Source organism: Stenella coeruleoalba (genome assembly GCF_951394435.1).
Source record: "Stenella coeruleoalba genome assembly, chromosome: 5".
NCBI classification, from domain to species: Eukaryota; Metazoa; Chordata; class Mammalia; order Artiodactyla; family Delphinidae; genus Stenella; species Stenella coeruleoalba.
The window spans coordinates 118,888,885-118,915,845 of NC_137150.1; the positions used below are offsets into that span (position 1 = coordinate 118,888,885).

Consider the following 26,961-nt stretch of genomic DNA (forward strand, 5'->3'; position numbering starts at 1 on the left):
ACTAAAGTTGCAAAAATGTTACAGCTGACCTGTATTTTTTGTTACCTAGCATTAAGCCAGTAATAGTCATCTCATTTCTCTGCCCAAGTTTCCAACTGGAAGAATAATTGCATGAGATGCTTAGTATGATAAATGAGCAAGTATTCAAGGGTGGTTTGGTGTTAGGATCCCAGTTCTGCTGAAACTATACATTAGGCTTAAACAAAGACACTGTTTCGGTTTTTGGGGATCACTGACAATAGAAGTCTATGTTAACATAACTTCACCACTGGAGCCTTATCTTCTGATCTTCATTTTCTTGGTTGCATTATGAAATCTGGATGTCAGAGTTATTGATGGCTGTGCCATAACTTGTAAGAAATGGTAGGCTGTCTGAGGCCACCATAAATTGGGACCCATTTCTGTTGCTATGCGTTATGTTTCTAATACAGGAAGTGTTCTGAGACTCTTTTATTTCAACTAAAAAGGGGAAGTGCTTTTCTTTGCATTTGGCAAATATAAAAAAAAAGGGAAGCACTTCTAGTTTGAAGAAGAATTGATCTAATATTATGATGTGTATCCAGTTCCTTCGTATCCAGGCTAGAAATGGACACGAGTTTTATCAGGATAGGCTTTGCTGAAAGCAAAACCAGGAAAAGAAATGCTGATGGGAAGTGTACCATGATAGGTCTGATGGGCAATAAATAAAAAAGAAGAACATTTCCTTCCTCTGCTGAGAGCAACCTTTTGATGAAGTTCTTTCACTGTGAACCTGACTTGGTCTACCATATGATTCTCTGCAGTATGTTGTTCCTAGAAAGGTGGAGAGTGAAGGACAGATGATTCAAATGGCACAGAAGAAAGGGAACAACTGCAACTTGGGTTGCCCACTGCTTAGTGCTCTCAGCAGAAGTCAGATTGAGTAAAACAAAGACCCCTACTAGTAAGGTAGAATTGGAAAGGAACAATTGACCTTATAGGTATCTTTAATCTTTAAAAGTTGTTGGTCTTGAAGATTGTGCTGTGAAATGTCTTCAGCTTGACCTGAGCACATATACAACAATGATAATGAACTCTAACAGCAGCCAGAGCATCATACTTCTCTACTGCAGATGCTGCTTATGAATATCTGGGAAATTGGGCAGTGACCAGATAAGTACAGGTGTACCTTGGACATATTATGGGTTCGGTTCCAGACTACCACACTAAAGCGAATATTGTGATAAAGCAAGTCACACAATTTTTTTCGTTTATCAGCGTATATAAAAGTTATGCTTACAATATACTGCAGTCTAATAAGTGTGCAATAGCATTATGTCTAAAAAGTACATGTCTTTATTAAAAAATACTTTATTGCTAAAAAATGCTAACCATCATCTGAGTCTTCAGTGAGTCTTAATATTTTGCTGGTGGAGGGTTTGAAATATTGCAAGAATTACCAAAATGCGATTCAGAGACACAAAGTGGGCAAATAATGTTGGAAAAATGGCACCAATAGACTTGCTTGAAGTAGGGTTGCCACAAACCTTCAATTTGTAAAAAATGCAATATCTGCAAAGAGTAGTAAAGTGAAGTGTAAAGAAGGTATGTCTGTAGAGGACACATTTTTATTTCTTCCTGTTTACTATGAGGAGGATGCAGAATGAAATGAAAAATGAGCTTATGAAAAATCACCTTTTTTTCTTTTAAGCTGTAGCCATGTTTATGTGTAAGGACCTGACACTATTTGACATGAGGTAGAGACATTGAGAAGCAGTTAGTTAAAATCAATTTTCACAGACTTTTCAAAGTGGCTCTTTTAAAAGGACCCTTCCTTAGGCCAATAATTGAATCGTCCAATTGGGACCATAAGTCCCTGATGTGATAACTGTGGAATTTTCTCTTTAATAATGAATGTTTATTTGTCCTGGTGTGGAAATTAATCTTGAATGCATGTTAATGCATTAATGCAGAATAGCATGCTCTTAAGGGTCATGTTGTTCCTGTGGTTTCCTTTAGAGATATAACGATGCTCCACCTTTCCAAGGTTAGAAGGAGCAGAAGTTTAGAGATAAGTGTTTATATAACCATTATGTAGACTTTTGGTAACTCCCCTCCTTGCCCCCAGCTGCATTTTTGCTGAGAAATATGTTTCATTTTCTTTGCTGACATCCATCTGACAGTGACTAGTGGGGTGAAAGTGGTGGGCACATAGACAAACTTCTTAGAAATAGAGATTTAATGATTCCTTTATTATCAACCTTATTCTGTATGAGGTGAACTAATTGAGAGTTAATTGATTGACTTCTACTGGCCAAAGCTGAATATGAAATGAGATGCTTAGACTGTTTTAGAAACTTTTATTTTTGTGCAATACTAATCACCCTCTATACCTAAAAATATTGAGTTACAGTTGCTTCATTGCAGACTGGAAACTTTTAGAGTTCTCCTTTGCCTGCTAAATTAGGGGCATAACATAGGAATCTACCTAATGCTAAATTGGGAATATAGACTTGAACTCTCTATTGCTTTCATCCTGGGGCCCCTTCCCTCACATGGGAGGTGCTTAGTATGTGTTCAGTAAAGACTGTGGAAAGGATTTCTCAGTTTGGGAATGTATTACTGGGTGTGAATATGGAGAAATCATTCATAGATTGGTAGATTACTATTGTGTGATTTTAAAAAATGCTTCATGGGGTACATATAACTCTATGGAATGCTAAATTTGGATATGGACTTAGAATATCTCATTGTGTAACAATTTGATTACTTTCAACTTTCTTCTTCTGACTGGGAACTGATTTCACCAGTTTTATAAACCCCAAGTACAGTGTTAATGGTGGTTGCAACAGTAACATGCTGGAGACATGAAGCTACTTAAAACAATCTAGTCTTTGTTTCTTTTTGTGAATAATTTCTGGAAGGAAATGGATTCCCAGTTCTCAGATGTAATTTAGCTGTCTTTAGGATGCAATTTCTAGAAAGCTGCAGAGTCATGCTGGGTAATACATTTGGCTCAAGAAGTTTTCCAGATTAAATTGTCTGTGTGAGAAGTGTAAACGCATATATATTCTGGAAGTGCAGCCTAATTGTGTCACATCCTTGGCTTTTCAGTTGCAAGTTAAATATTATATATGTGTTTGAAAAAAAACTTCTAGTTAAGAATTATGGATTAAAGGTGTTTTGTCTCCATTTCATTCACTCAGAAATTGCCATAATAAACATGTCATTAAGATGTTTTCAACAAAAGAGCAATTCTCTTCTAAGAAATTTTCAGCCTACCACCTTGACCAAATGAATCAAAATGGCCAGTTTAAAAATAATTATGCTTTCTTTTCTTTCCCTTAAATAAAGTTACCTGCCTGAAGTCATGGGATTAATAATAATATTCCTAGACTCATTTCATGATTGCAGATGACATTCATTGAATGAATAAATGGCTACTCTTGACCTCCTGTGGTCCATCTTTGAGACAGTTTCTCTGAGAACAAACCGTGAATTAAAGAAACACTGAAGTGTTTATTTAGTAGAATCTGTGCTATTATTGTCGTAGTTGTAAGTGCTATATTACAATTGTTCTATTCCTTTCTCTTGAAATCTTACAGCCTGACTTTAAGCTCTTCTGTTCTATTACTTTTCTTTCCTCTTGGAAGAACTTACCTTTAATCTCCAGGAGAGTGTTAAGCAGATTCAATTAAAACTGCATGACAACCCTGACACAGTCGCCAGGGGAGTGCTAATGCAGAAAGCACCAAAGCAGCTTATCTTAGAGTTTCCAAATAAACCTGAAAATTATATAATGAGTGGATTTGCTACTGCACATAAGATTTAGAGTAGTTGAAATTTTGAATTGCCCTTGGAAATGGGGGAAAAATCACTTGATTTGGGGGAACAGAATTTTCACAAAAATCTGAAGTGCTATGAAACAATCAGGGCATTTGGATTCCAGACTTGCATGGTTTGGTGTTTCTAGTACTTCATTTGTCAAATAATTTATGGGACATTTGTCAGGTATGACATTTGTCAAGTAAGTTTTGAGGATTAAACAAGGATATCTCAGCAAAGCCTCAGAAATATGTTAAAGGCAATCCAACTATTTGTTCAACTGAATGCCAATGCCTTTGATCCAGGAAGAAAAAGATTTTGAGGAGTTCACATAACTGCCAGGGAATCTTCTTATATGTATCCTTGGAGCTTTCAGGCTTAGAGTGACTAAATTGGAAAAGAAGCACCTCCGTCCTCCCAATCTTTCTTTATATCAGATACGTGAGAATTGTCCTTGATTTTTCTCTCATTCACCAACCCTGTATTTCATCTAATTAATCACTATGCCTCTTAAATATCTCTGGAACCACTTGACATGCTCCACCTTGATTGCCACTACCATGTTTAAGCCATCATCATATCTCACATCTGGTCTCACCTCATTCTATTCCATTCTCTACACTTTCAGAATGATTTCAATAAAATAAACATTGGATTAGATCTCTTTTCTACCTAAAATCTTTCAGTGTCCCCCCACCTCATCAAAATAAAGTTCAAACTTCTTACTCTTCCTATTTTATGCTCTTTGATCTTATTCATACTTCTTTCTTAACTTCCTCTCTCTCTTTTCTCCTCCACATTTTGTTCATTCAGGCCTTGGGAAACCACACTGAGTAGACCGTTATTAATGTGGTGAAGGAAACTTACCTGGAAAGGGACCATGAATTATAGAAATGGGAGATGGTTTTATTTTGTACCTTTTTTGTAGAAGGCTTGACCAGGAAGTCAATTTGGATGTCTCATATGCTATAAACCAGAATGTCCTTATCTTCTTTTCAGTAATCTCAGAGCCCTAAATAATTACTAAAAAGAGACTCTGATGCAAGAAAAGAGACAAAGATACATTATAGAAATAATAAAAAAATCTTTGAGCACAAACTTCAGGCTTCTTAAATCTAATCAAATAAAACCTGGCGGAGTCAGAGACCTAAATACTGTTTATGAAAAAAATGTTTTGGGCTTGGGAATTTTGATATGACCTTGCTTTTTAGGTAGCTAAATTCATATAAATATGCCCCAGGATCGGGACTTCAAGAAGTTTTCTGATTTAAATGTTTTTCTTGTGGCAGAAAAATGCTTTCACCAATTAGTACAGATTGTTATTGATGTTTCCAAGAAATTTCACAACTTTTTTGACAGTATACTCCAGAGTTCCAATGTCAAGGCCAAGAATTTCTTTCTTATGCCTACTCAAGCTCTTGCCCTCACTCTAATTTTAGCACATTTCCTCTCATTATTTCCTTGATCAAGATGCAGAATAATTTGGTTGATTTTTTTACTTGCTGTGACACTTCCCATGAAATCTCTCCCAGGCTTTTCTTTTCCAGTTTAAACAACCTTGGTATCTTTACTCTTTTTTCCAAATAACTGCTTTTCATTTTTTTTTCCTCAGTGTATTTTACTTTTTTTGCTCTCCTTTAGCCCCTCTCAAATTTCTTCATATTCATTTTAAACTGCAAAGACAAACACTGGACACAGTATTCTATTAGGGTCAGGCCATTGCCAAGAAGAGGAAGGTTGCTTCCTGACTCCTGGCAAGTTGCACCCCTGTTAATACATCCTGGTATCCTACTACTTTTTTATTTTAGTCTTCCAATAACATTATCTTCAAAAGCACTTGTTCAGTGTCTATGTGCAGAGCCAGCTTGCAAAAGTATAGAAATTCAGATGTTCATCTGTTCCTGTCAGACTCTTGGTAGGAATAAACAAACACTCAGTGTTGAGAGCCAAAGGGATACAAATAAGGACGATTGTAAAACCAAAATTAAGATTTTCTCAGTGGAAGTTAGTGAGAAAGTTAGAGTCTAGGATGCTATTTCTGTCTAAACTTGCTGGAAATATAAGGAAAGAACAGTACAACAAAGGCAGGTTTATTTAGCTCTGAACCTTTGGTTATAAGCTGGAAAATTCAGTCCACTCTCTGAATGTAGGGGAACTACATATGGGTCTTTTTTTTAAAATAAATTTTTAATTTATTTTTTACTTTTTTTGGCCATACGGCGAGGCATGCGGGATCTTATTTCCCCGACCAGGGTTCGAACCCATGCCCAGTGGAAGTGCAGAGTCTTAACCACTGGACTGCCAGGGAAGTCCCATATGGGTCTTTCACTGCCAAGTCTGAAGGTCCTTCCTTGGCCCAGAGTGGTTCAGTGTGTTCCTTCTGTTTTGGTGCAAGATTGGAGCATTTAACCTGAGTTCCTTGTCTTTTCTGGCTGACACTACTCTGTTCCGTGGATGCTTTTTCTCTCCTTGAGTCTCTTAAACTTACTTTTTCTTTCTTGCCCATGAAGACAAAAATGCTTGCTCCTTCTATGTCAAGGATGCAATCACCCTCACTAAAAGGAAATAAAGAATTAGGAAGATTTTTTTAAAAAGCAGGGGGAAGGTACACAGTTTACAAAAATTGGCCTTTGAGATGAGAACTATTGCTATAAAATATTTCTGCTGTCAGCTTTTAGCCCTGGGTATAGGGTATCCCAAAACTACAGAATCTTTCTGATTTTACCCTCAGAAGTAATCAGGGCCAATTTATGAAAGAAAAATAGAGCAATGATGAATCCTTGGCTCAAGTGGAAAATGCATGTATCTTTGAGGCTTCCCAGTCAACTTTACTTGGTTCACTAAGTTTTTGGTCTTATTTCCTCAGCATTTCTCAATGTCTGCATAGATGTTTGATAATGTGAGGACATAGTTTAAGGAAATCCCTTTTTTAAAACAGTGAGCCATTTGTAATTCAGAAAAGATCCTCAGGAGATTCTATACTCTTGACTTTTGATGAATATCATGGATTTTGATCATGAGTATTAACTTGAGAAAATTCTCTTTTATCATATGAAGATGAGGTAAATTAAAAAAATGTGCAAAGAGTCATTGACTACAGTATTTATTACAATTAATAAAAAAATCTGTTATTGTAAAGAATATAAGTTTAACTTACTCATAAGAAATTACCTCATTTTCCTCTTTTACTTTCCAAAGGTTAACAGTCCATGGTCTGAGTCAATTGGCATTTATAATTTAGAAAAAGTAAGTAGGTCTTATCAGGAAAGAGAAACAGAAAATTATTTTCCTACATTTCCAGATTTAGGACAGCTTGGATGTTATTTTAACATGGTAATTTCAATTTAAAAAAAGGTGATTCAGTGTTATAACAAATACACTCACTGTAGTCATAGTTAGAATTTTCAGGAAATTAAAATGGAATTACTACCCTTTAAAAGATAATAGTGGCTGTGCTCTAAAGTATTATCAAAAACTTCAGTGGTATCAGCACCGACATCATGGTTGGTGAACAGTGAGGAGTCGATAAGGGAATTGTTAACTATGCGGTGAAGAGTTGGCAGAGAAGCCCATCCTGTGTTGCATGATGTAGCAGGGTTGAATGTGCATATCTGGATCTCTGCTCTTCAAGATGCTCTTGTCAGATCCCTGCAGGTAATTCTTCATTTTAATCTACTCTTTGGTGGTTCAAAAACACAACTTACTCTGCTAATGCTGGCCTCGTTCTTCAACTAGAGAGGAGTTAGAATCTGAGAACTGATAGATCAGACTCCCTGGAACTGGAGGAGATATTAGAAAACAGGTAATCCGAAGAGTCCTTTTACATATAAGACCAGTTAAGATCAAAAAAGAAGAAAGGCAGATTCCTTTTCCAGGGTCTCACCATAAAGTATCACAAAAAAAGGCCTGGGATTCTGGTCTATTGAGTCAAGGGCTTGTTTGACTCTACCAACTGACTCTAAAGTTTCACTCCTGTTTACTTTGTGATAAAATGTGAACACAGAGGACTAATGAAGAGTTTCAGTTGTATTTACAAGGAAAGTATTTCTATTAATACCCTGTTTTTCAGCACAAGTCTCACCTCTGAAAGCCTTCCTTAAATAACATTATGCCATCCTGATCACTCCCTTGAGCTTAGCCCCACCAGGATTTATATTAAATTAATTTTTTCTCATCACCACATTATTGCTTAGATGTTAGTAATTATTGCCAATTGTTTTAGCTATGCACAATTTATTTCCCTGAATGGAATTTAAGGTCACAAGAGCTGACCTTCCACTTGTCTTAGATCTCCCATTGTCTAAACCATGTTGGGTTCTGAAACAATGCAGAATATATTCAGAATGTATAAATTGCATACAGGATACACAAGTAAATTGAAAAAAAGTATGTTACCACTTACCACTCTAAGATTGAAAAGCTAATAATTTCAAGTTGAATTTATCTATGTTATCAGTTTTCTTTATTGGTTATCTGAGGGTTGATTATCTATCTGTATAGATATGGTCATATAAGTTGGTGAAATATTGATATATTTCTACACTGTTGGTAAAAAGCCACTACATCCTCTCCACTCCATCCTCTCCATCCCTTCCCCTCAGGGATATCCTAGAGTTCTCTATGATACAGCAAACAAAGGGTTAATGCTGGCAACAGAGTCTTCCCAAGACCCTGCACGGCAGCACTGCTGGTATCTAAGCTTATTGGATTTAGAATATTGTGGGCAAGTTGACAAAACACTCTTATAGCTGGCCTGAATTTTTCTGTGTAAAAGCTGAAACTAATCACTGAATAAATAAATATTCCAGTTTCTCAGCCAATGTGATCTGTTAAGTTCTTCAGTTAAGTTTATGTTGGATGATAGATTAAATGGCTCCTCAAACACCAATATGCCCACCATGTGATACTGCTTTCAAGGCGCTGTTGACTGCTCTGGCCAAGTTCAGTAACATTTTCTTAATATTTAAATCCCAGAAATATTTTTCAGTCTCCATCTTAACTTTTCTGAGACATGTGATACAATTGACTGCTCCCTGTTTTGAAACTTATTTTGGCATCTGCAAGGCCACTGTGTTTTGGTCTCCTTTCTCACCAACTGTTACTTTTCAGTCTACTTCACCAGATTCTCTTGTTCTGTTATCTCCTAAAACTTGGTGTGGTTCAGAATCTGTTCTTGGTCTTTTCCTTTTCTTAAAGGGTAATACACTGTTATCTCTTTGCATGACTTTAATCCATCCGGATGCACTGATGACTCCCCAGTCTGTATCTCTCCTTCAGCCTTCTCTTCTGTTTTATTCCTCCTGCTTTCCCCATTCACTTTCCCAAACCTGAATGCTTTTCTCTCCACACCTCCCACATCCAGTTAATCTTCAAGAACAATATTTGTTTATATCTCTTAAGTTTGTACTTTCTTTTTTGCTGGGATTATTTCTCACTAGGATTAGTTCAGATTTTCATCTTTCATGTTTTATGTATGTATTATTTCAGTAACCTTCAAAATAAACTGCAAGTTATTTGCTTATATGGCTCTCTCCTTTACAAGATCATGAACTTCTGGGGTGCAAGGATTGTGCCTCTGTCATCCCTATCTTCCTAGTACCTAATAATATCTGCTACGTAGTAGGTGCTCCATAAATGCTTGTTGAGTGAACAGTACGCTATATCTGAATTCACCTTTTGGGGAAGTTCTTTTGCCTCTTTCCCTTTGCGTATGACTTCAGTGTCAGTGTAACCTGTTTTTTTTTTTTTACCATTTCTTATGTCTGAGAATTGAGCTTATTATCTTTGAAATGCCGATTGACCATATTGGTATCAGTTCAGCCAGAGCTACCTTAAAGCAAGTTTGGCCCGCAGTGAGCATCTTGTTGTAAATGACCAGCTTTGAAAGGTTCCTCTGTGAATCTAATCAATCTCTGTGAGTAGCGACATCTTGCACTGTTGCTTTCCAGGAAGCTGCCAGATGGCTCAAGAAAAGCATCCTTATTTAAAATCCTTTCAGAGGTGTCTGGGGAAAATGTTGTGGGCAAGTATTCAAACAAGATCAGTAAATGAAGTCGTGACTAGGGAAAGAATATCATTTAACTTACCTATCCCCAGCTGGTCCTTATGCTTGCTTCTGAGCAAAGAGAAGTCTGATTTACTGACTCATCACAGTCCTTAAACTGTGATTTTTAATTCCTAAGAGCCATCTCCAGTGAGCAGGCTACAAACACACCTCTTAACAAAATCTTTAAAATATGACTTAGGGATGGGATTATATTGCTACTATGGTTTTAGTTAAAGGAAGACAAATGGATGGTAACACATTGCTCCTCAAATATAAACAAGCTTCGGGTGATAAATTCTCAATATATGAGAGCTCATAAAAAGAGTGGACAACAGTGAATAGACTTATTTGAAGAAAAAAGGGCTCAGTGTTTGCTTCCCCTAAGGTTTTCATTGTTTTTTCTTCAGTCTTTAATGTGACCACATCAAAAGAGCTGAAGATACTAAAAAGAATTGGAAGTAAGACAAATACAATTCCATGAGTAGAAGTTTCTAGGACGTTTCCTGGTCCTGGGTAGATCAAATCACACCAATAAATTCAGCGTCTTCCAAATGTGGAGCTGGACAAAAACAAAAACAAAAATACATGGGCTTCCCTGGTGGCGCAGCGGTTGAGAGTCCGCCTGCCGATGCAGGGGACACGGGTTCGTGCCCCGGTCCGGGAAGATCCCACATGCCGCGGAGCGGCTGGGCCCGTGGGCCATGGCCGCTGAGCCTGCGCATCCGGAGCCTGTGCTCCGCAACGGGAGTAGGCCACAACAGTGAGAGGCCCGCGTACCACAAGAAACAAAAACAAAAACAAATGTGGAGCTGGATTACCCCAGAGATCAATGGTAAGTGTATAAGGACCTATTTTTAAGGGCGTGGAAAAGCAGAAATAACTTGCATTTTTCTCTATACTTTTCTCAAAAATGAGGAATGAAGAACATATCCTCTCTCAAAGGTGTAACCTAAACTTACCCTAAAAGCTTTATTTTTTTGTACTTTGAAGCACATAAGTAGCTAAAGCTTATTTTCTTCTTATAAATTGAACTTTTGTACTCCAGTGTGAAGAATTGAGAATATAATCAATTCTATTTCGTTGTGCTGGTTGAGCAGTCAGAGTTTTAATTTAGTCCCATTTTTGATCTGAAAGCAGTTTTCTCATGAGCTGGTGGATTTGGGCAGTGATTCTGACACATGGATTCTCTTGAGTTCCCTTGTAGAGGTTTGTGGCAGATGGGCAAGCTGACCCTGAGGTTTTGTCTGTTCTGTCTGGACCAGGGTGGCTTACTGGCCATCTGTGAGTAATTATGCATAATATCGATACCTGGGCATGGGAGCTATTTTATTGCCAGATGTGATCATTAAAAGGAAACTTTCAGAAAAACGGGAGAGAAGCCCAGCTTATAAAGTAGTATTTTTTCCTTGAAATACAAAAGGTTTTGAGAAAATAAATTGCATTATCACAAGCATAGTGAGTAGTTAATAAATCTAGGGAGAATTTTTAAGTAACACTTCCTTCATGGAAAGGTAGTTAACTAATCCTTCTCCCCAAAAGTGCTGACAAAAGGGTTTCCTTCATTTTTTCTTTTATTCACTTCGATATGCCAGGGATGCCACTTAAGGCATCCATTGGTATTTACTTCAGAGAGTATATCCCAAAATTGTGTTAGATAAGAACCATTCTAATTTGCTGATCTATTTGTCAGAGTTTACTGGTATTTACATAGAAAAATGTCAGATTGGGAAAATTCCAGAAGATGGCACCATCACAAGCATCATCTTTCTGACCAGAAAAAGACCTCTTTCTCCTCTTTCTGCTCTGCCTTTGGCTTCTGCATCTTTGTATAGCTTCTCTCTAATATACAGCCGAAAGTATGCCCCCATGCTGCTCTGCTTCTTTTATGTCCCTACTTTCATTTCACCCATTCATGACCTTTTACATTAATGCTTAGAGAAAAGCACCAGAAAAATAAAGAGCATTTAGCTAAAATGAAATCACTTTATATTTAATCTTTTAATAGCTTTTATTCTCCCATCAGTAGGAACAACTTGCCAAAAAATCACAAACCTACACAGTTAAGGGAAAGTGTATTCAGAGTGCATAATCACAACCTGTTATTCATCTTTGTGGAAGTATTTAATCGAGACATGTTAAATCAGACATTATACAAATTAATATGACATTCATGTTTTAAAATTTCTTCAAGAGAGAAAAGCTACCTTTGAAGTTGGAATAAAATTTAAAAAATTGTCTTTTATGTATCAAATACATCTCATCTAGAGAATGATAGGTACATGTGTTTAGTATTTTACATGTGAATGACCTGCAAAAAGCCATGACGTTTATCCAAGCAGAATAAAAGGAAATTAAAAGTGCAGAAAGAATATCTGTAGAATGAATACATACACAGACACAAACACACACACATGCATACTTAAAATGTATACATGAAAATGCCCAAAGCAAAGAGAATTAATTTATTTCAGTTAAAAAAATAAAAGCCAATAATTTGGCTTATTAGTGAGTTCAAGGGAAATGACCTGGTAGCTATGCTACAGAGGGGAATATTTTTCTTTTTTCAGAGTAAGTCGGTACACATATTTGTGGATAGTGTTGTCTTTTATGTAAGAATTTGTTCTAGTCTGTTTCAGTGTTGGTTTTAAAAAGGTTTGTTTCGAATTCTTTGTTTCCAACAGGTTGAGGTTTATTTTTCAGACAAAGAACTTCTGGTTTAACTATTGGTGAATATCTATAAACATTGCTGCTTCATGTTGTGATCTGTTTAACATAATCAATGTCTGTTTGGATATCTTAGAGAACTTTTGGTTTGTGTGATCTATTTCTGCTTTGCTGGATCTACTTTGATCAAGTTAACCAGATAGCTGCCAACTGCCATTTTTAACATGAAACATGGTGCCACAGGTGTGTTAGGTCCACAACTGTTAGTTTTCCCCTCATCCTGTTTAGCACTTTCCTTTGTTACATGTAGGCAAATAAAATAAAAGCCAAGAACATCTGGAAACAATCAGCAAACAACAGTTTGAAAATTTCTGCTTCGTTTAAACTCATCCTTCAGAAAAGACTATTCGTAGGATAATTAAATTTACATTTTAGTTTCATCTGGAAAGTTTATCTACATGACTTCTCTAAGACTATAAATTCCCCACTTACATTGCCATTGTCGTAACTTAGCAATAACTTTACATAGATGCCCTTCCTCCTCAAAACATATACATCTAGTCATACAAGTTTCTTCCTAAAACATAAAACGGGGAATCCTGTCATTCTGTACTTTACAAACCTCCAGAGTCTTCCAATGATGTGCTGACAAAATTCAAGCTCACTAGTTTCAAATTCAACATTCACCATGTGCTGGGATCCATCTGGTCTCACCTCGATCTCATCCCTTCACACATTATGTGGTGCAACCACATCTTTCCACTTCACTATATGTGCTTTTTCTTTGCTTCCTTCCTTCTTCCTCCTCTTCTCCTTCTTCTTTTTCTTCTTCTCTTTCTCCCTTTCCCTCTAGCTCTTCCCCTCCCCTCTGTACCCCCTCCTTCTTCTTCTATCATCATCATTATTATTATTTTAAGTTTTACTGGCAGTTTATTCAATCTTCAAATTCACCTCTATCGCTCCCTCCTCCATTACAACAAATTGCTATTTCCTTTGGGCTTCTGTTGGACATTGCTCATACCCTTATGATGTAATTGTTTTAATTCTTAACTTACAGATGACTGCACATCACTTTCTTCTGCTAAATTTTGAGTTTCTTGAGCACAGGGGCCACATCTTATTCACCATTGTATCTCAATGCTTAGCGTCATGGTGCTGTGAAAGGAACGCCACATTAAAAAGGAACAAAATAAAAATTAGTAAAGGGAAAAAAAGAATGAATGCATGAAAGACCCAGGGTCACCTTGTTACAAAAAGAAAAAAAAAATGAGTTACATGACCAAGACGTGTCACATTTAAAATTACTTAATTATTCTTTTAAATGAGAGCTATCAATGGCTATCAAGGGAAACTCAGATTAAAAAAAAAAATTATTTAGGAGACTGGTTTTGGCAACATAAAACCGGGCTGGATGGATCGTAGTTCTGAAGCAATATGAGAATTCCTAGTTGTTATATATGCCATTATTAAAATATGATTTCTTAAACATTTTAATGTTATGTGTGTTTTATGGAATTCGTATCTGCAAATCTGTAGTTATCTATCAGGCTCCTATTTGGTAAGAAATGATGGAGAGATGGCACTCATGGTCTCAGGCAGTATACTTAGGACTTGGGCTCATGACTCTAGTCTGAATTTAAACTTTCTTCAGGGGCCCTGAAGAAAGTGTTGTTTCATCCTGGCAGTGATTGTAGAAATACAGTTGCAAATTAGGGCCGCAGTGGATATGGACATCACTAAGAAGAGGAGTTTGAAGGCGTACACAAGAGCTGGGTTACCAGGGGCAAGAAGAAAGAAGGATTATTTACCTCCCAATATTTCTTAGAGTTTAAAAAGGCTTTTTGATTGATCTATTCAGATGGAAGATGGCTGAGTCCTCTCTCGTCTAGCTCTTATTGCTCAGGTCACTTCAACCACAGGAATAGTACTGAAGGCATGGATTATGATCCAGAAGTACAGGTCTGGATGTCAGCCTCTGAACTGGTTGCTTTGCTTGTTCATTGTTTTATCCACAACTCCAAAATTGTCTCACAGACTTTTCCCGTCATCTCTTGTAGAGTCAGGGTAATTCACTTCATTGAGAGGAGAAAAAGGCCTCAAGTAGGGTGATTCCTTAGGCGGTCATCTCGTTTTTAGTAACTCCTTACAATGACTCCTGCCTGGGCCTCTCTTGTTATTGATTTCCATTTGCTCCAGTGTCTGATGATGCAAAAAGTCCCAAAGAAACCCCTTTGCCCTCAGTGGTGAAAAGAAGCCTCTTCATGTGGCTGGCAAATAAGTGTAGCTTCTTTTGATCATGGAAGTTTTATTTCTCCAATTACTGAGGTTCTTCTGCCAGAGAGTCGAACTAAGACACTCTTGGTTTGGTGCACTTGTTAATGATATAAGTGAGTCTTCTTTCAGTTACTACAAACCTAAGGTCCAAAGGAGAATCATATCCTTTTACTCTTCCATAATTAAAATTCTTTGTCTTCTTGGCACACCCTATACTATCCTCTCTTTTGTGAAGTATCTTAATTCTAGCTTCAGGGTGTCTTAGCTTTTTTGCCCTAAATTTCTCATCACAGTTTCTCCCTAGGAGCCTGGGTTTTCTTTTGCAACTAGGGACTCTTAGATTAACCTCAGGCTCTAAGATTTGCTGAACTGAATGAGCCTAGTAGGTTCCACTGTGTTCTTCAAAATACCTTCTACCCAATAACAATGTTATTGCTACTTGTGCACATACCTCTCCTTTCAACAGGAGATGTGTGGCTGGAATTTGGAGAAGAGAGAAGGAAAAAGAAGAGCAAAGATAGTCTTCATTCTTCCTGAAACTGGAGTTATTCTGAAACATATTTCTAGTAGCCCAGGGTCAATCAATTAATTAATCAATCAGTATTCAAATATTCAAGGAATATTTGCTAGGTACCTACTCTAGGCCCCAAATTGCCGTTTCTTTGAAGGGCAGAATCACAGTAGGACCAATGCCTACCTTGTTGCTTGACACAAATTACATGGTCTCTTAACTACACAGTTCAATCCAGGTCCCTTAGAACCCATGAGTGGACCAATGGTTTATGTTAAAACAGTGCTTGTCCGGCACAGTTGCAGGAGTTTTCCTGAAAATCTCCATATACTCCAGTGGTAATGTCAGGCAGTATTCATTGCTAAATTCCTCCATCATGAGATTGTGATATTGTGATTTATAATAAGAAATATATATTTGCTTCTTGTCCCCACGGCTTGCACAGAGCTCCCCAAATCCTTCGAATTTCCTAAGTGAGGGGAGAGATAAAGGTGTCTTTTGTAATGTTAATGAGGTGACTTTTGGAAAGCCCCTTTGTTACCTAAGGATGGGGGCTGGTTGCCAGGGGAACCAACTAGGACTAGAGGGTTGGAATTTACAGTCTCATCCTTTGATTTGCAGGGAGGACAGAGGGGCTAAGGGCTGCACTGAATCACCAATGGCCAATGATTTAATCAATCGTGCACATGTAAGGAAGCCTTCATAAAAACCCAAAAAGACAGGGTTTGGAGGGCTTCCAGGTTGGTGAGCACATGGAGATTAGGGGAGAGTGGCGTGATCAGAGTATGGACGGTCTACGCCCCTTCCTTCCTACTTTGCTCTATGTATCTCTACATCTGGCTGTTAACTTGTATCCTTTAATATCCTTTGTAATAAACTGGCCATCTGGTAAGTAGTTTCCTAAGTTCTGTGAGCTACTGGCAAATTAGTCAGACCCCAGGAGGGGGTTGTGGGAAACTCTAATCTATGGTAGGCCAGAAGCACAGGTGATAACCTGGACTTGTGACTGGCATCCAAAGGGGGGCGGTCGGCAGTTTTGTGGGATTGAGGCCATAATCTGTGGGATCTGATGCTATCTCTGGGTAGATAGTGTCAGAATGGAATTGAATTGTAGGACACCCAACTGGTGTTGGAAAATTGCTTGGTGTGAGGACCCACCCCTCAACATTGGACCTGGTTCCAGACCCTTTTAGAGGCCATCCTGTTTTTTGCTCAGGTCTCTTGGGAATGTGTGTTTTCTCTTAAGCACTGACAATTGCTTGTGTTGGGTAGGGAGTGATAGAGCCTCCTTCATACACCTGCAGCTCTCAGGGACCTGTCCATACTTTTGTCCTGTCAGTCTCCTCTGCTACTTAAAGCCAGGGGTTTATCCATGTTTCTGGTCATTCATGCTTCTTTTGGTGTTAATAGTATGTCTTTTTCCATGATCCACCATCTCCTTTCTGTACATAGAGCAGCTTTGTATAAAACTCAAAGATATTACACTCAGTACTTATTTGGTACATGGTTTCTTCCTCCGTTGCATGAAAGGTGGCTGGAATTGATGTGCTTTTGTTTGTGGTTGGTCCTGGCTCCAAACTGTGAGAGGCAGACAATTATTTTACCTATAGCTTCCTTTTTTAAAAATTAGATTCCCCAAATTCTTTCTTCTTTTAAACTTAGAAACTTTACGTTCTAGAACCCCTCTGCTAATGGGCACAGTAAACTTCAGCCTGTTGAAAACTCACATTGAGAGATCCAGTTCCAGCTTTAAGTGCCATCTCCAGAAATCTGCCTTCAGAGGCACAGGGCTGGTGTTCAAGGTCTGGGACCTGTCTTCTGTTGCTTGTTTCTGAAGGAAGATCAGGTGCTTCTGAGCCCCACACATGGGTTGGGATCTTGGTAGCTTTGCATTGCCCAGTGCTCCACATTCTGCTTGCATATCTCCTTGCACTGTTTAGAGTCACCTCTCCTGAATTACTTGTTATTGTCTAGATTTCCCTATACATTTAACAGTGTACTCTTCTTCTTCTTAGATCATTCGTGTTGGCTCTATGCCTCAACGATTATATATATATATATATATTTTTTAATTTACTGACGTACAGTTGATTTACAATGTTGTGTTAGTTCCTGGTGTATAGCAAAGTGATTCAGTTTTATATATATATATATATATATATATATATATATATATATATATACACATAATAGTTTGCATCTGCTAACCTCAAACTCCCAACTCATCCCTCCCCCACCTCCCTCTCCCTTGGCGACTACAAGTCTGTTCTCTGTGTCTGTGAGTCTGTTTCTCTTTTGTAGATAAATTCTTTGTGTCATATTTTAGATTCTACATATAAGTGATATCATATGGTATTTGTCTTTCTCTTTCTGACTTACTTCACTAAGGATGATAATCTCTAGGTCCATCTATGTTGCTGCAAATGGCATTATTTCATTCTTTTTATGGCTGAGTAATATTCCATTGTATATATTTACCACATCTTTATCCACTCATATGTTGATGGACGTTGAAGTTGCTTTCTTGTTTTGGCTATTGTAAATAGTGCTTCTATGAACATAGGGGTGCATGTATCTTTTCGAATTAGAGTTTTTTCTGGGTATATGCTCAGGCGTGGGATGGTAGGATCATATGGCAACTCTATTTTTAGTTTTTTGAGGGACTTCCACACTGTTCTCCATAGTGGCTGTACCAATATACATTCCTACACCCTCTCCAGCATTTGTTAGGAGGGTTCCCTTTTCTCCACATCCTCTGTAGCCTTTGTTATTTGTAGACTTTTAAATGGTGGCCATTCTGACTGGTGTGAGGTGATACCTCATTGTAGTTTTGATTTGCATTTCTCAAATAATTAGCGATGTTGAACATCTTTTCATATGCATCTTGGCCATCTGTATGTCTTCTTTGGAGAAACGTCAATTTAGATCTTCTGCCCATTTTTTGATTGGGTTGTTTGTTTTTTTGTTATTGAGTTGTATGAGCTATTTGTGTATTTTGGAAATTAAGCCCTTGTTGGTCGCATCATTTGCAAATATTTTATCCCAGTCCATAGGTTGCCTTTTCATTTTGTTTATGGTTTCCTTTGCTGTGCAAAAGCTTTTAAGTTTGATAAGGTCCCATTTGTTTATTTTTACTTTTATTTTATTTTTTTATTTTAATATTTTGGCCACACCATGTGGCTTGCGGTATCCCAGTTCCGCAACCAGGGAGTGAATCCAGACCGTGACAGTGAAAGCCCAGAATCGTAACCACTAGACCACCAGGACACTCCCTATTTTTGCTTTTATTTCTCTTGCCATGGTAGACAGACCTAAGAAAACACTGGTGTGATTTATATCAGAGAATGTTTTGCCTATGTTCTCTTCTAGGAGTTTTATGGTGTTATGTCTTTCTCAATGATAACATTTGAATCATATGTCTTACCTGTTGAAATCTCTGTTGTCAGCCAGTTTGTACCTTACCCTAACTAACCCCCAATCCCCTGACCATCCTTTGATTCTAGAGGATGGCTCACATTTGGGAGCCAGTCCTTTCTCCTCATAACGTAGTCTTCTTATAAGTATCCTTCCAAGCCTTGTTTAAAAAAATCAAAGATACAACACGGAACACATTATTGGTACCTGTTGTTGAGTACCATTTCTATGACATTGCTATTTATCATATTTACCTCCAACAAAATTGGGGTAAACTTAATGAAGGAAGACCCATGCTTTGTCAGCTTTGAATTCCCGTTCCCCCAGTGACACCGAATAAACATTTACCAAATGGTAACCAGTGGGATCAGAGCAGAGCTCATTTGGAATTTCTTACTACATAGGGCATTTGTCTTTGATGGAAGAAGAAATCTTTATCTTATTCTCACTGATGATTCCCATGCACCTGGTGCTTGTGTCATTTCAGAACTCAGTGATTGTTACTGAATGCCTTTCAACTTTAGAAATCAAAAGACATTTAAGAATAAGGGTTCCTTATCCTCCAGAGTGCATAGCTTGCCAGGAGCCATCAATGGTGTTCTTGTAACTGTCCAGAAAATGATATAGTCCAGGAATGTGGACACCTAGGGTATCTGTTTAAGTTGCTTCTTTTAACAGTGTCAGTTGATTCTTTTGCTCAACATGATTAAATGAAACTGTTGCTCCCCCAAAATCTTCCAGTTAATAGGTTGGAAGGGTAAATAAGTTGCTTTAAATGTCAAGGTCTTGGATAATTTTCTTCTCATATTCATTTTATCTTAAACATTCATTTGTGATTTCTTAAGTTATCAAAAGAAAAAAGAATAGGTCACTCCATTGCATAAATTATAATTGGAGAGAACTTTTTGGGAATTTAGAAATTAAATAGTAAACATTTATTTGATATCTTAAATTTTATAAATTTATATTTTTCATATTCAAGGAGAGAATAGTGAATATATGGAAGAACAAAAATTAACAGGAAAATGTGAAGTAAAGGGGAGAAGGAGAAGGGGTATGCTAAGATTACATTGTGAATACCATTCAAAATATCAATACCAGCTTTCTATATGAAAATGTTACATGAAATAAATCCACAAGCAGCTTAACAGAACCAGTGATTCTTCAGCTTAAATGCTGAGTTAAGTTTTTATTAGGAAATAAATATTGGCTTATGTTACATTTTACTTTTTGAGGAAATTCTAGTTTTTTTTTTCTGTTAGTGCATACAAATTTTATGATAAGATTAAAGTTAACTATTTAAATACATCATTGTTTTGTGAGATTAGAAAAAATACAAAAGTGGCTTTTCCTTCCTTCTCCCTAAATCCTGGAGATATAGTATGATGTTTTAAATAATGGTATGTAATACCTAGGAGAGTTCTTTGAGGAATTAATATGATGTTAAATCTAGATTATGAATTCTGATGTCCTAAAGATGGATTCAACCTTACGGTTTCTTAATTTTTAATATCTGGAGAATTCTTGGGATCTACTCTTTGGGCTTGGTATGAGTTTAACCTCCTTTCCATTTGCTGCATTTTTTTTTAAATAAACTTATTCATTTATTTATTCATTTTTAGCTGTGCTGGGTCTCCATCTCTGTGCGAGGGCTTTCTCTAGTTGCGGCGAGCGGGGGCCACTCCTCGTGGCGGTGTGCAGGCCTCTCACTGTCGCGGCCTCTCGCTGCGGAGCACGGCTCCAGACGCACAGGCTCAGTAGCTGTGGCTCACAGGCCTAGCTGCTCCACGGCATGTGGAATCCTCCCAGACCAGGGCTCGAACCCGTGTCCCCTGCATCAGCAGGCAGACTCTCAACCACTGCACCACCAGGGTAGCCCCATGCTGCATGTTTTTATGTGGACAGACTCCTGCTAGAGTAACATTCCTGGCCTCTTGCCCCACCCGCTATTCATTCCAATACATGAGACGAAGTGAGTTTCTTAATTGATAAGTGGCATTTGGGTTTGTTTTCTCTATTGGACCTGGGGATTAACTCTCTCTTCCTTCTCGTGTTGCCTTGGGCCGGTACGAGTGACCAGTTTTGGATAAGTGCATCTGTTCTGCAGATTCAGAATTTTCTTTTGTGGACTTCCTCAAGTATAAAGTGTGTATGTGTTCGTATAGGTGATGATAGTGTGGGAGCAGGGATTATAGCCAGCCTTTTGACCACAGAACTAAATTCACATTTTCCAATCAGCTTAGAAAAATAAAGCCAACATTTTAATTTCCATCTCTCTCTCTCTCCTGTCTTATTTCCCAATTTGTTCCAAAATCAACAGAAGACAGGAATTCTGCCAAACCTCAACATTTACTAATAAAGTAGATGAGCGGGATGCTACCACCCATTTCATAAGTGATGTAGTGAATAATGCCTCACCTAAAGAGAATAAGGCTTTTTCTGGAATGTTAATTCATTCAGACCAAAACATGCCTGCCCAATGGCATTATTGGTGGGTATCCAGAAGCTTAAGATCTCATTATTAGGCATCTTCTAAGGATTCCGTCCCAAGAAATAAACGAACTTCTAACTAAGTTACTAAAATACATCCTGGGCAAAGCAATACTTAGGAATTAGCGACACTCTTCTCTTCCCACCTTCTTCTCCTCCTTCTTCCTCTTTCCTTCTCATCAATATCTAGCCCTGGAGAGATCAAGTTAAGGGATGGATGGGGAAATATATGTAGGATAGATTCACATAAAATCCATATTTAATAAATGTAATGAGAAATAACAATGGCCTGTCTGTTCCTCTGTCCCACAGTGAGATTCCTCCAGCAACGAACATGCCTTGTTCCCACTTTTATTTCTCATTATGGCTGCCTTATACTTTCCTACCGTCTCATATGATTTTGAATTTTATGAAGGTCTTTGAAAAATAAATAATGTTTTGTAAAACAACAACAATAACAACAAACAGATATGATGAACCAAAATAACATTTATAATAAATAACCTGATTAGTAGGGAGTCAATTGGGTTGAATGCCTTTCTGGTCTATAGAATTTTTAGTATAAATACAATTTATTGAAATAATATCAATATCTTCTACTCGGGCCATCCACTGGATAAGGAAATACATCTTAATAAGTACTTTCTGATAAAGTTGTCTTAATGAAAATTGATCTTAAAGTCTTGAAATTGGGGTTATCTTACATAGTGTGGTAGATGTTTGAAGACTATTTTGGTAAAAGATACATCAAAAGAGATAATTCCTTGCCAGACAAAACATCTTTAATCACTATTGAAAGCCTCATTAATGAATCACTAAATGTAGAAGAATAATTACATCAAGAGAATAGGGATTGCCAAATTTCAAACGATTTTATAGAGAAGATACATTACTGCTGAGGCAGGCAAAATATCCTTTTACTATAGAGAGAAGATCTACTAATTGTTCAGGACAGCCACCTGAAGTTGCATTTAGAAAGACCAGTGACGTTTTCTTCATATTACTTAATACGGAATATATGTTAATAGATGGTAATTATATACTCATAAAAATTTAAACCCACTCTTAAAAAATAAAGAAACAATAAAGTCATTAAAATATAAATATAAACTAAAAGAAAAATTTAGAAGAAATACATATACCCACACCTCAGTTTTCCACTGTACTTAGGAAAAAAAATCTAATTGCTTTAAAATGTCCAACAAAGTCTTGCAATGGCTGACTTCCTCCTAATTTCCTACATATAATCATTCCTACACTATAATTTATCTTTCCTTTGTACATCACATTCTTGGCACACTGGCCACTTTTCAGTTCCTCAAACTCACTCTAGTTTTCCTGAGCTCAAGGCCTTGAATCCAATGTTCCTCATGAAATATTCTGCCAGGAGTGCTCCTCCTTCACTGTTTACTGGGAAACTCCCTATCCTTTGAGGACTAGTGTCATCTGAAGTGTCATTTCCTCAATTAAGTTTTCTCTTAATTTCTCTTTCTCACACTCACATGACTCTGTTGCTCCTACATCTTATGTTGAATTGTGGCCAGTCATTACTCAATTCAAGGGACACAAAGGGTCCTCAATATTTACACTCCTTGTTAGAACGCTGAACAGTCAAGTCGACAAATATTTTGACTATTTATGAAAGTCTAGGACAAAATTCAAATAATTTTAAATCATGAATGATTCTCAAACTTAATGTAATGAGTTATATTTTCACAGAAACCATGTTATATTTTATCATCTAAAGTTTCCGTAAGAGACACACTTTCCTTAACTTGACAAAACTGTAAAACTGATAGATTAAATGTAAAATTTTACTTATTGTTTTTTAAGTTTCTATACTTTTAGTTAGAAGTCTGGAAAAGGGGTGGGTAGATAATTGGTTCTTTTTATTTTAATCATAACAATGTATTATTCCAGGAATTTCAAAGCTAAATTTAAGGCCAAACATGATACCAATACTCACCATTCATTCAACAGATATTTATTTAGCACCTTTCATGTGCCAGTGAGAAGCTGGCCAGATCTCTGAAAATCAATTCTCCCATTAATCAATTCATCTAATAATCAATTCACCAAGTTTGGCCAGTTCACCAACTTCAGAAGTTATTGGTAATTGTTTCCTACCCAGCTCTTTAGCTATGAGATTGTCAGTGTACACTCTACACTACAATTTTCTACATTGGAATTGGGCAGATTATCTACAGTTTACTACTCTTGTCCTTAATTATTCCTTTTGCTCTTTGTACTCTGTTTTTTTTTTTTTTTGGTATGCAGGCCTCTCACTGTTGTGGCCTCTCCCGTTGCAGAGCACAGGCTCCGGGCGTGCAGGCTCAGCGGCCATGGCTCATGGGCCCAGCCGCTCCGCGGCATGTGGGATCTTCCTGGACCGGGGCACGAACCCTTGTCCCCTGCATCGGCAGGCGGACTCTCAACCACTGCGCCACCAGGGAAGCCCATGTACTGTGTTTTTTGATATATTATTTTTTATAATTTATTAAAATTATTTCAAATATTATTTTTGTCATTCAGGCTGTAAGAAGGTCTCTATAAACTTGAAATTATAAGAACATCCTCTTCTTTTACCTGAGTTGTCGAGAAGCATTATTAGTGCTTGTGTGACATCAGACCTGACTTCTATGGGATAGTACTCGGAAATGCTTTCCAGGAAGATTTCAATCACTTTGATCAAGTTTGTCATATAAACTTTCGTTGCTTTGTGCAGCCACTTATGTATGGAGTGGTTGAAATAGTGTTTCTTGAACTTGGGATTGCAACCTCCAGAAAGCTTTATAGGAGACTGTGGAAGAGGGGACTGAGAAGGATTAAGTATCTTCTACGTGTTTGTACATTTATTAACCCTTTATTCATTCCTAAACCTGTCAGGGAGCTAGCATTCTCTCCAGTTTGTAGATGAGGAAACTAAAGTTTGAGGAGGTCAAAGAACTTGGCACACCTTTTTCTTCCCCTTAATTCTTTACACTCTGCCATTTGCATCTGCCAGAAATAGCAAGAGCTGCATCTTAGAACCACCAACAGTGTATTGAATCCTCATGGTTGGACTCTCCTTTGCCTTTCTCATCTTCTTCCAGCTGGAGAACATCTCTGCTTTGTAGAGCTCATGAGACTAGATTGAGCCGGTCGAGATAATTCAGGATAATTTTAAAAATTTAAAGCCTTAATTATATCTGCAAAGTCTCTTTTGCCATGTAACCTGTATTCATAGGTTCCAAGGATTAGGTCATGGACATTTTTGGGGGGACTGTTGCCTACCATAGACAGAGGAGGAGTGGAAGAGGGAGAAACTTTTCTCAGTTTAGAAGTACATTTGAGGGAATTCTTGACATTTTTTTAAGGTAACATTTACTGTAAGTACAGGATTCTCCATTTAATGATTGTTTTCCTGCTTAGCTGGAATTTGTGGGTAAATAAATATACAGAACTATAGTTTAGGGTTTATTTATCTTCCATTTCTGGTATAGGCTGGTTTTGCTTTCTTAGTTCTAATTTATAACTTTTCAAGTATAATTAAGTATAAGTTTTGAATCTTTTTTGCTTATCCATTTGGAATACATTTTCCTTGATGACTACAGATTTTTGGTTTATTGTAGTTTCATTTGGATTACTGTGGTGATTACCATTATGGCTGAGCACAGACGTTTGGAAATTCTAAGTATCACTTCTAAAGATCTGAAAACTGATGGAGCAGACTGTTGGCAGTAATAAGTTGCCAATGGCCACTTATTTTTTTTGGGGGAAAAATCACCTTTTTTTTTTTTTCTTGAGGAACTAGGTTTTGTATTGTTTTTCAGAGTGTTTGGTCTTAGGAGAGGTGCTTGTGGTTTTAGGAAACACTGCATTTGTATCTTCAAATGAAATGTCACTTAGGCCTTTGATGCCATGTTTTCTAACCTCTTTAATTTAGAAATAACTTTACCCCTATTCCAAAGAATACAAATAGTTCAAGGATAAACAGTGTGTGATTGTGATGTCAGGGATGCCTCAACTTTGCCCCTCCAAAAAACGTTCTATTCCATGCTTTCTTTTCCTACTTCAATAGAAAAATATTGACATAAATTAAAAGTGAGCACTGAGTTGCTCTTTTGGGAAACTGCCCTGTCCTTTTTTCCTTTACTGACATTAAAATCATCCATTTCATTTTGCCTGGAGACAAAATCTGTTACATCAGTTTTCCATCTACATTTTGCCTGAGAAAAGATGTGAAAGACAGCTGTTTTATGTTGAAATAGATCCAATTTCTACTGAGTATGTCCACAGAGCTTTTGGGGGTTTATTTTTAACTCTGACAGAATTAATTTAGAATAAGACATAAATGAACACTACTGTCCCTAGCTAATTTTCTGAAGAATGTGTGGTCACCTATGCCTTTGATTACATAGTAGAAATACACACTCTCAAGCAAACAAGAAAAATATTATTGCAGGGTAAAATAATGTATCTGTTCAATTCCTGCTGCAGTCATTTGAATTGACTAATATTTTCATTATTTGATTAAGAATTTCAAAGAAGTTACTCATTCATTTAAGTCAGCATACCTATGTTATGTATAAAGCCTATACTCTAGATATTGTTTAATTTATATGCTAGGCTGTGGTTGGTGGTGAGAAGGTGAGGTGTGAAGCGGGAAAGGATATTGCATTGAATTCTATCGAAAGATTGCAGGCTTGTGAGATTAGGTTCCATTTTTGGGCTTCAGGGGCACCTGGACATTCTTTTCATGACCTGGTTGGAGAAGGAGCTAACAGTGCTTAAACACATCTATGAAATCGTATTTCCTCTCACGTCATTCACCATATATGGATTGAATCACCCACATGCATTGTGTGTATGTGACTGTGTGCACACACCTGTGTTGGCAGTGAGGGCAGGGATTAACTGTTCTGCCTCTGTTCCATTCTTCACTTTGAAAAGGATGAGAGAAGAGCTCTGGCCCCAAAGCAGGACAGATCTGAGTTTGAATCATGGCTCCCTCCCTTGTCAATACCTGTATAACCTTCCATGAAAAAATGGAGACAATAATAGTGAGGACTGGAGGTCATTTAAGTAAAGTACCCTGCACATTTTCGGTCCTATTGTAGACAGTAAAAAATAGTTATTATTATTGTCATTATTAAATAAATCCTTCTGTCACTGTTTAATGTATTCCATCTATGGGAAACATATATGTATAGAAACAAAGTAGTTCTTTATTATTGTTTAAGAAACCGTGTTTAGAGCCCCAGACTGCAGGTGGCTTCCTGAGCACAATAGGCTCTGAGGGTGTAGGTGCTGCCAGAAGGAACTTTCAGAGTTCAGCTGTATCTTTGTAGTGTATTAATCTGCTACCATGGAAACAGGTATTTAATCCTTATAAACAAGAAAATGGCTTTCAACAAAGCACTGTTTCAAATAATATGATGGTGGTGGGCAGTATTTTTTTTCTTTAAAAATGGTATGATTTTTAAGGGACTAACCTCATTTTTGGCAATCTGATTTGGGTTTCCACAGAAACAGAAGTGACAGCTGAGGTCTCCAAGCTCCTGTAACTTGTAGGGCTCAGGTTAAGTCTCGCAAATGTCAGTTGTCCCAAGGCACCTAGAGGAGCCAACAGAAATAACAGTCAACTAAGCTTCAGGGAAAAGGAAGGAAAACAATAAATCAAACATTTATAAATTATATCTACACAATGCTGTGAGTTTGAGAAAAGCATGTGTGATGGGTAGGTAGAGAGAGACTCATGGACGTAATTCAGAGCTGGAGGTTTAGCATGTGGCTTTAC

At 37.4% G+C, this 26,961-nt stretch overlaps 1 protein-coding gene across 3 annotated transcripts in view; it reads left to right on the forward strand.

The window, feature by feature from the left end:
* Positions 1 to 26,961, forward strand: part of CHODL (chondrolectin) — a gene marked incomplete at its 5' end in the record, with an annotated part of 606,923 nt that overhangs the window by 287,928 nt on the left and 292,034 nt on the right. The window lies entirely within an intron of this gene.